This window comes from Triticum dicoccoides, chromosome 7B (assembly GCF_002162155.2).
Source record: "Triticum dicoccoides isolate Atlit2015 ecotype Zavitan chromosome 7B, WEW_v2.0, whole genome shotgun sequence".
In the NCBI taxonomy this organism is placed as follows: domain Eukaryota; kingdom Viridiplantae; phylum Streptophyta; class Magnoliopsida; order Poales; family Poaceae; genus Triticum; species Triticum dicoccoides.
In genome coordinates, this window is record NC_041393.1 from 739,079,476 (window position 1) to 739,090,545 (window position 11,070).

The 11,070-nt window shown below is 49.0% G+C and overlaps 1 long non-coding RNA gene across 1 annotated transcript; it reads right to left on the reverse strand.

Moving 5' to 3' along the window:
* Positions 1-10,457: 10,457 nt before the first annotated feature.
* LOC119341609 lies at positions 10,458-11,058 on the reverse strand. Its single transcript, XR_005165197.1, has 2 exons — positions 10,915-11,058; positions 10,458-10,511 (listed from the first exon to the last, which is right to left on the reverse strand). It is a non-coding gene; the product is annotated as an uncharacterized LOC119341609 (long non-coding RNA).
* Positions 11,059-11,070: the final 12 nt, after the last annotated feature.

Below are 11,070 nucleotides of genomic sequence, written 5' to 3' on the forward strand. Positions count from 1 at the left end.
TTCTAAAATTATTCGTTGTCCCTCTTTTGGTATATATTTATAGCTTCACTCTGATGTGAAGACATCAACGGCCAACAAGTCCGTTGGCTAGCTAGGCATTTCACAGTGGGAGGTTTTTTGTTCGCATTTGTGTGGTCATACTTCTTTTTTGGCATTTTCACGTTGCACTGTTGACTGATGCAATGTGGCGCAGCTTCCAGACTAATGAAAAAAATCAAACACGGACGCAACGCAGGGCAGCTTCCCAAATAAACAAACCAGAAAAAACAAGAACGTGGTGGGCTTGTTTCATATGACGTGTTGCTGATGTCAAATCTTAGAAGAGTCCTAGATAGAAGAAAAAACCAAGTGGTGGCCTCAACAATCAGAACAAAAAACAGTAGGAGAAATTTGTTAACAAGTAACATCATCTTAGATGTGAGATATTATACCACATCTAGATGTGATATAGTCACACCCTTAAGAATTTGTTGGTTGAGACAATAACTTAAAATCTGAATAATTGTGGTGCTTATAGTAAGGAGAACACACAACAAACTCTGTTTTATATATCTATATTATTTGCTACGATATTAGGTATGTTGGTGGAAAACTGTGCATGTATATGTCCATTATTGTGTATACAAACAACAGATTTTTCACAATTCTACCGTTCTTGCATGACAAGAAAAGAAGATATATGTATTTTAGGTAGTGCAAGATGGGAATATGCTACAATAAGACACTACATCTTTATACCTTTTAGAAACTTATAGGTCAGAAATATATGATATATCTAGCAAAATTTGCATTTGCAACCATGTTTTCTACCAACTAAACACATATGCCCTTACACTTATATAACCTTCATAAGGTAGCACATCCATATTTGCACATATCATTTATAAATCTGTGGTTGCTCGGCATCACACAATGACAATACTGATAAGGTTGTCACCCAATTGGACGTAATGTATCTAATCACAAAATAGTCTGAAGCAATGTAACATTGCTTAAACAAACATGTGTAACAAGAATAACCCATATCAAATTATTCACATTATTGTCCAACATTTCTAATTTAAAACAACTTTGTTGTATCTGATACTTATAGTGCTAGCCCGTGTAGGCGCACGGGTTGACGACTAGTAACATCTAAAGTATCATGTCTCACACCACTCAGAATACCTCCAGATTTTCCAACAGATGGAATCCATTCCCAATGGAGCAGACCAAAGGGATCAACCCTCCTAATAAGTTTACGAGTAAATTTTTTCTTCATAGTCTTCTGCAACCCAATAAAATCCAAAGAATGGTGACTAATCAAATCTGAGAGGCAGGTGTCCATTCCTTTCTTGCCTGCCCCTCTATAGTTTCAAATGAGGCCTCTCATTTGGAATGATTCTTATAGAAATAAGACCGACTAGCCCTGCCAGGAGGCTTTGCAGGGCTACAGAACAACTCTCCAGTAGAGGTTTGTTTTCTTTGGCTCCTAGTCACAGGTCTAGGAAGTTTAACAACATATTTCTTTTAATTTTCCTTTTGTTTTTACCAGAGGAGATCTGCTCATGCACGACCTCTTCCTAATCCAGCCAGGTAAGATTAACAGAGACAGTTTTTCCCCACCCATTTGTAACCAAAATGTCATCCCCATTATCATCATTAATTTTTTTATTCTCATCCACCTTATTTTTATCAGCTAAATTCTCTCTCACCCTCTCCAATTCTCTAAGTACATTCACACAAGAAAAATCATTATCGGGTATATTAACACCCATGCAGGAAGTTCTATGTAACAGTTCAGTATTGGAGAGAACATCAAAAGCATTAGTAAAAGATGTATGATTACCTCCCAAGTCCCTTTTCCGGGCAAGATCGATTGCTTTTGCTTTAATATTGTCCCGCATCTTTTGCACATTGCGCTTGCTGAATTTAAGAACCGCTTCAGGAGCAAGGGGAGGGGTGAGAATAATCTCATCACTACATTCAGAAGGTGGAAGTTGTACCACATAATCATAGTGTCCTTCAGTCCCGAATCAACATCTCCCTCCACCTCCACAATCTGAGCAGGGTTAGAAACTATAGCAGCATAAGACAAAGATCGACGAATTGCAGATGAATCTTTTACCTTCACTTCCTGGATTACAGTTTCAGTTTCCATTGGAGCACGGGCCTCAACATGATTCAGAGCAATCATCCATTTGGAGGTATCCTAGGTCACATAATTTCCTGCAAGCTCATGCTCTTTTGCCATTGTTTCAATAAGAAGAGAGGAATCCACCTCGCCGTCAGGTCCTACCTTCCCTCCCCCATCCATCTTCCATTCCATCAACCTTCGTGCTCCACACACGTGCGCGTGGTGGTAGTAACAACGAGTAGTGGTAAAAGTAGCTCGCCAGGGTACATGCATACACTGATGCACGGTGAGAAGCGTGAGTGAAGCTTGGCACCAAACCCATCCATGCATGTGCAATGTCTCACTTTTGTGCATGCATGAGCATTGAGCAGTGAGAGCTCTCGAGCACCTGTCGTGTCTCCATCTACCTACACGTTCGATCCATGGCTTTATATGTGGATGCATGTGAATGTTCGTGCATCACAAGAGAAACAGTAAGGGCATGTCTTGCGTTCACTGTGCGGCCCACATCGCACGAAACTTAAAGCACGTCCAGGTCAGGCCCTAGGGAAACGCACGAATCAGCAGTAGCTCGCGAGCCTGGTTCGGGCGAGGCAGGGGAGGGCGACGTGCTTCTCCCCACGTGCGAGCAGGGGAGATGGCGCGAGCTCGCTCGCGTCGACAAAAAATCGGCGGGAGAATTTTGGCTCACCTCCTGCCGAGTCCACCCCTATTTAGCCCCTCCCTCACCGCCCAACTCCCGCCACCATTCTTCCTCCATTCGAGCTTTCCCGCCGACGCGCATCGGCACCGACGAGCAGGTAAGCGGCGCATCTTCATCGGCCGGCCGTCCACGGCGTCGGCGCTCCTTCGCCGGCCGGCGGTCATCTTCCACGTTCGTACCCCCTCGTCCTCAAGCTGCAGCCATGGCCTCTGTGAGTTCAATCCCTCTATCTCTCTGTTCCTTCTAGCTAGATCTGAGCTGCAGCTAGGGTTTGATCTAGATGCATGGTTCATTAGTGGTCTGATCTGTGAGCTGATATGGTTGGTTGCTATGCCGCGGTTGGAATTTGTGGTAGGGCTAGATGTTCAAGCATGTGGTAGGCTAGATTAGTAGTAGAGTTTGAAGTTGAACCTTGTGCTTGTGTTGAATCATGCTTAGATCTGTGATTTGTAGCTATTGGTGGTCCATTTGTAGCATGCTATTTGTTGTAGATGTATGTTCCTGCTCATAGATTGTCCGATATGCTTAGTATGATAGTGATGAAGCATGTGCTTGCTATGATAGTGATGTACATGTATGCTCCTCCTTTCATGGATTGTCCAGTATGTTGTGTGCTATGCTCACTGTCAATGCGTGCTACGATTGTAGGACATGACCACGCAGAAGCAAGATCTTAGTCAGGCCCTTGTCGTGTCCGACAGCCAGTTTGCTCCATCGTTTGTCGAGGACTCGCAGCCTATGTCCGAGATGGCACCTGATTCAGAGGTGTTCGAGTCTGATTCCCTCTATGTGCGAGTAGTGCTCGTTGAGCCAACTCCTGCTGCTACTACTGCAATCAAGCTAGCAGCAGCAAAGGCAAAGAAGGATGGTAGGTCCAACAACATGAAGTGGCAACCGTTCATGTCCATGTTCGTGCTGAACAACATGTGTGAGCTCATCTCTAGTGGAGTTAGGATTGACAAGGGCTTCAAGGAGGTGCACTTAAACACCGTTGCGAAGCAGGTGTTCGAGTTCTGTGGGCAAGAGGTGTCTGCCACCCAGGTGTACAACCACCTGAGGAAGTGGAGAAGTCGATTGATCCAAGTGTCCAAGTTGAGAGACCTTAGCGGCGCCTCATGGGATGAGAACACTTGCTCCATAGTTCTGGAGGCAGAGCACTACGCCTGCCATGTCGCGGTTAGCTCACAGCCCTCTTCCTTTTCATACTGTCCACCATTGCCTACTCCTAATTGCAACTAACAATACTTGTGTTTCATTCTTATGACCACCCAAGGGACGTTGAGTTCCTCAACACACCCATCCAGAACTACAGCCAGATGCAACGCATCTTCTCCTTTGGGATGGCAACTAGGAAGCATGTCATGGGCTCGGATGAGCCTCTTGGTTCTCCCATGCCAGACATCCCTGGGACACCGGACGTCGAGGTCCTTGATGGCCCTGACAAGCCCGCTGCGAAGCCCTTCGACAAGCGATTTGACCCCGTCAATGATAGGAAGAGGAAGAGAGGAGGCCTGATGGAGGACGAGATCAATGTCTTTTACAACATGACTGAGGTGGTGAAGTAGGTGGCAACAGTCATCAGGGAGTGCAAGCCCCTCGACATCCACCCTGACCTGTATGGCGCTGTCATGACCCAGGGTGGCTTCAGCGACGAGGCTCTCATGGCAGCTCTCAGTCACCTGCTTGACAACAAGGCCCAGGATGTTGGGTTCGTTGCCATGGCCGACGCTCACAAGGTGTTGTGGCTCAGGAGCTGGTTGGGCAAGCACTACTACTAGAGTAGTGCTGCCTGTGAGCGTGCATGATGCCCAACAGCGATGGCGGTGGCGACGACGACGACGACGACGATGACGACATACATTTTGACGACGATGATGATGGTCTGTATATTTTTGTGAGGTGGTATATACTAACCCCCCACACTTATGGTGAACTTACGGTGGTAGGACGACACCCTTTTTTGGAGGTGGTGGTAGGTTAACACCAAGGTAGTGCTAAGTTGAACTTGCTATGTCGTATGATCATGCATGCTTTACTTCTCTTCTGCTCCGTTGTTGTTTGTGTCCTACTTTGCTTGCTACTTGTGCTCCATTTATTTGCTGCTTCAACTCTTGCTCTTGTGCATTGCTAGGGCAAGTGGTATGCCGTGTTCACCGGTGAGGTTCCAGGGGTTTATAGTTCATGGGAAGAAGCCAATGCACAAGTGGCATCGTATAGCAACAACAACTATAGAGGGTTAAGACTAGGCAGGCGGCAGAACAAGCTTACTCTGCCTGGGTGCGAAAGCACGGAGGCAGCAGTGTTGACAGTGCCAGGGTTGGAGGTGTCAAAGTGGAAGCTGCTAAGGTGGATCGTCAGTTTGGGCTGAAGCTAAAGAACTTCATCATCTTCGCCCAGTTCATCACCATTGTTGTGTTGTGGCGTTGGTGTGCTAGGTGTGATCATTGTGGGTAAGCTCACCAACTAGGGTACAAGGTAAGCACAACATGTACACCGTATGCAACCAAACGCCGTGTTCATGTGCCGCTAGGGACAATGTAGCCAACCAAACGAAGTGCGCTTGCATATTATCTAATGCAGGGACACTAGATGCAGGCAACCAAACAAGTTGCATATGTCGTATTAGGGCCTGTTTTTGCTCAAACAAGCTGGGTTGAGAAGTGTATGCGATGCAGGCACTGTAGCAAACGGCAGCCAAACATGCCCTAAAAGAACATTCGTCATAGTACCCTACACACATGACACATCCTATTGATCTGATGTGTCGAATGCATTCGCTGAGTGCTGAACTGCGTCCCAAAATAGATGACTCAACTTTGTACCAATTTTTATTACAAAGTTGAGTTAGTTATTTTGGAACGAAGGCAGTAATAATTAGGCCTTTCAATCAATGACCAAAATAATTACGCCTTCTGATCGATGCAAAAATATGTGACATCGATGTAGTTTGGTTGCACCAGAGGGAAAACTCGGGAATTTTCACTAAATAGGTATCGTAATCGTCCTTAAAACTCGAGGCATCTAGATTTATCCTTCACATTTTGATGCTTCTTGACTATACGTGACATGGACTATGACACCCCTCAAATAATGGACACCCAAACAAGCAAACTGAGTAAGGCCATGTTTAAGTTTGGCCAGCTCTAGAAAAATGTGGTAAGATCTACAACACCAAATACACATTACCAAACTTGTTTAAGTTTGTCCTAAGTCAACCTTGTTTAAAAAAGTTACGGCTTTTGATCGATGCAAAAATATGTGACATTGAAGTAGTTTTGTTGCACCCGAGGGAAAACTCGGCAATTTTCACTAAATGGGGTATTGTAATTGTCCTTAAAACTCGATGCCTCTGGATATTTGAAGTTCTGCCTTTGTCCTAATTCAAACTTGTTTAAGATTGACCAGCTCTATAGGAAAAAGTGGTAAGATCTACAACATCGAATACACCTTGCCAATCTTGTTTATGTTTGTCCTAAGTCAAACTTGTACATAAATAATAAGCCACTAAGAAAGGACAAATATTTAATCTTTATCTTTACCTAATAATAAAGCAAATTGGGTTTATGGTCGGCCGTCATTGTCGTTTTTGCAAAAAATCCCCTGTTATTTGTTGAATTCAACCCGCAGTCCTTTATCAAGTGAGTTCCTCAAAAAACTTTTCATTTTTACAAAAGAGCCCCTGCATTAGTTGGAATTTAGCCCGCAGTCTGCAGTCAGTCCTTGTATTCCTTATCCATTCTCAGACTCCACCGACGGCCACTCGCCCACCGCTTGGCGTCGGCGTCCACGACGCCGCTCCGACGACCCCTCACCACCCGCCGTCGCCGGCAGCCACCAGCAGACCGTTGTCCTGTTTCCTCTCATCCTCCCGCTCACGCATGCGTCCTCCAGCCTCCTCTTCCTTTACTCCTTCTCCTCACCTCGCGCTCGAGCGCCGCTCCTGCAGCACCTCCGCCGCCCACCTCTGTTTGTGTTTGAATTATTCCGAAGCGCACCGTCAATCTACCGAGGACCAAGCAATCACACGAGCACGACACCGAGATTTGTTAACGAGGTTCACTGCTATGGCTACATCCCCGGGGCATGACTACGAGCGCTCCTCCCCATGATACCGCTACAATACCGCACCCTGGCCGCCCGGGCACCGGCACACGCCGCCGGCTCCCCCCGCGTGCCTGTGCTATTATGTTGGCATAGGTTACATCGTGTGTCTACCCCCGATATATATGAGAGGCCTAGGATACAGGTGTCCTATTAGGACACAACTCCTATCCTGTCTACACACAGTCCCAAACCAAGTCCAACTGTAACCTACCTTGTACAATAATATTCGACACAATTCTAACAAACTCCACCTTGGCGAATATTCTCCACCACCTTGAATTCATCCATGCGTCGAACCTTCATGTACATTGGACTTGAGAAACACCATGAGCACCGCTGCTACTCCCAGACTCCATGTGACCCCACCTGCAACTGTAGTCCCTTCTCATCTTCTTCACAGTCAATACTTGAGCAAAATTAAGTTTCTCATTACTCTACTTTGTACTCCCAACTTTCGGAGAATCCATTCAACGCCATCACACACCGATCGCTGACCTGCGTGAAAATGAACAATCCACATATTGGATGCCACATATAAGAGTTACCTGAACTCAATATCACCGCTCTTTCTTGATCGTCCGTCTGAAACTTGAAGGAATTTCACCGTCGCCCTGTGTCACCCTGAGTCAAATTCACAGTTGTCTCACCCTTTTCTCGGATAGTCTCTGGCATGTCCCACAGCTATAGCACTCCGCCTCGTTCTATATTTGTCATCCGCACTTTCCCACGTGCACTGAACACCACAGAATATACGGCCATGTACACTCTCAGCTTTTGACATTAAGACTTTCCGCCACTTTCGCAGATTCTCCATGGTCAACTCATGTCCATCAATCGGCACCGATAGACCCAGTCACCAACTTACATCGGGTACTCGTCAACACTGCTTCAGCACCCCTGCACACTTTGTCTGACCACATGTCTGACCACCAGTGCCTTGACCTGTCTCTGTGTCCCGTGCTTACCGCACGCCTCGCCGCTATCACCGTGTCGAGCCTCTGATGTCCTGGTCGAGTCTCCCGGGTCGCGTACCCACACCACTCAAACCCCTACTGCAGAGAACTACCGATCATCACCGACCGATGCCGAGTATCACGTCTCCATCGGACCACTGGTACCCAGTCCGTTCTACGTGTCTCTCGCTATCCCGCTGAAATAGGCTTCGACTCTCCATGCATTTACGCCGTAGCCCCTCCATCAACTCAGAGTGTAGTCATCCATCAGACTCCAACTCCACCTTCAACATGACTCCATGGTGGTTGTACGTGCCACCCTCCCGCGCCCTGTCGACTTCAAGCTCTCCTGTGCGCACCATCTTGAATCAACCCCGCGCCATAGTCTTGTCGAAGCCACACAAGCCCTCGAGCCCGCGCCACGTGTTTCCACGCCCCAAAAGTCGGTCACCATCAACATCACGCTCCTGTGTCATCGTCGCTGAAATCACCGCCGTCTTCTGCTTTGACCGACATCCCCGTCGATCCGTCAGACAGTCCAGTCCGACCCAGCCGAAATTATCCAACTGCAAACATGCTCCACCCTACGTCGTGTCCGCCTCGCACATCCGTGCATTGCCTTGACACCCTGTGTTTGCATGATCATGTCACGCCATGCTCCAGACTCCTCCGAGCCTTATACGCACGTCGCCAACATGCCTTTGCACGCTCCGAGCCTCCTTCAAACTTGTGCCCACCGCTTTGACAGCTCCAGAATTACTTTTAACCTCGCTCAGAGTTCTGAAAAACTTTTGCATCCAAAAAACCAATTTACCATCGATTCTCCATGGAGCACCTTATTCTCAAACGTCGAGTAGACCGTAATCAAGCTTAGCCAGTGCACAATATTCATGCAACCATCCGTGTACCCTTAGCACATATGGATCAATTCCTCCTTTTAATCCACCTCAATGCTCCTGGACACTGGTGCGCCTTGGGGCTTCCACCTTTTTTCTGTAACAAATCACGTGATCCATTGCAACTGTCAGACAAATTAGCTCGTAGCGTGCTTCCCACACATCGATGACGCGGCTACCAGCAACTCAGCATGGGCCTCTGCCAGCGCTAGCCTGGGCCTTGCAGCCGTGCCTCACGCCGTGTGCGCCCGCAGCTAGGCCTCCCCCCGTCCTCCAGTGCCTGGGCCACGCCCGCACCTGGACCGCGGCACCTTGCTACATACTTGGGCTGGTGTTCAAAAAAAAAAAAAACAAAAAAAAACTTGGGCCAGCGTTCCGCGCACCTGGCAAGTGATTCCGCTTGCGCCGCCTGATCGCATCTCGTCAACAGCGAGAGCCCGAGACGCCACGAAAACTGCGATGCAGCACGATTCCGCCTAGATCCGCATCTAACCCCGATGTCGCCGCAATCGCCAGATCAAACCCGACGGCATCAATCAGCCAAACGAATCCCACGCCGACAGCTTCCAATGGTTCCTCCGGTCGCTACCATCAACGTGAACAAAACCCCACCGCACCATCGATCTTCCTCGCAGTCGCCGATTGATCCACCGAATACTGCGTGACCGATTTGAGGAGATATTCCGCTCCTTCCTCTAAATCAACGAACCGCGACCTCTTCGTAACCTTGCTCATGATACCACTTGTTAGAATTATTCCAAGGTGCACCGTCAATCTACCGAGAACCAAGCAACCACGCGAGCACGACACCGAGATTTGTTAACGAGGTTCACCGATATGGCTACATCCCCGGGGCATGATTACGGGCGCTTCTCCCCATGATACCGCTACAATACCGTACCCTGGCCGCCCGGGCACCGGCACACGCCGCCGGCTCCCCCGCGTGCCTGTGCTATTATGTTGGCATATGTTACATCGTGTGTCTACCCCCGATATATATGAGAGGCCTAGGATACAAGTGTCCTACTAGGACACAACTCCTATCCTGTCTACACACAGTCCAAAACCAAGTCCAACTGTAACCTACCTTGTACAATAATATTCGACACAATTCTAACAGTTTGCCGGTGCCCCATCGCATGTATCTCCATCCTGCCGCCACCTCCTGCCCCGAGCCGCCCGCACCACACCGCATCGACCAGGACCGCGTCCCTCCCCAAACGGCAGCGATGATGGAGGGCGCTGCCCAGCTCCTGACCGACGGATTCGCCGGCTCCCCACTCCTCGGGGAAGAGAGGAAGAAAGGCGAAGAAGAAGGGGCACAAGGTGAGGGAGGTGGTCGCCGGCGGTGGCGGCTCCGGTGAGCCGCTGGCAGGCAGAGAGACGAGCTCCTGTTGAGGCGGCCGGGCTCGATGCGGGCTGGTTCATCCGGATTGAGCCCTTCCTGCCCGGGCGTCTCCATCGCCATGGACGGCCTGCACAGCACCGACGCCTGCTTCTCTCTTGGGAGGGCCATGTCGCCTCAGGTCCGGCCCCCCATCGGCCCACCGGACGTAGGCAGGTAAGGACGGACGGCGGCTGAGCTTGGGCCTCGCCTTCTTCTTCTCTGGTTAAGAAAGAATTGGTTCTTTGGTGCGTTTTGCTGGGTGGGCGGCCTCGCTGAATTGGTTGCCTCTGTTTTTTTCATTTGTCATCGAATGTCCACCGACAGAGACCAGCACCCTCTGGATCGCCAAGCTCTGTTCAGACCAAAAGATAAGGGCGGGTAAGTACAATTCACCATAATCTACAAGTGGATATCATCGATCAATATATGTTTGTCATTGCCAAGTAAGTAGATATACTGCTGCAGATTGCCCAATGGATAAAGCAATATCTTGAAGGTTTTTGCCGCTGCCGGTTGTTGGATTCATCAAACCTGCCTTTTAGATTTGGCAATGGATTTGGCGTTATCGATGGCCTAGCTACTAAACAGTGAACGAAGGAGTCAGAGGTAGCTTGAAGCGCAAATGCTTCACCGGCTCTGATAAAACTCATGTCTGCACATGGAGCAGTACAAGCTAGCTACGACGGGGAACCAGCTGGATCGATTTCATCCGCTGGCTGCGGATGCATGTACGCGAATGCTCAAGGAGCGCTGACCTCGGCGTCGAAAACTCGGGGCTCAGACGACCATGCCGATCCGAAGCCCCGGCAGCAGATCCACGCGACCCCTTCAAGCAGCCGCCGGCCACCGCTGTCGCGCCTCCGCCACAGCCCAAGCGGTCCAGCCTGCCCCCGCGCGCAGCCCCGGCCACA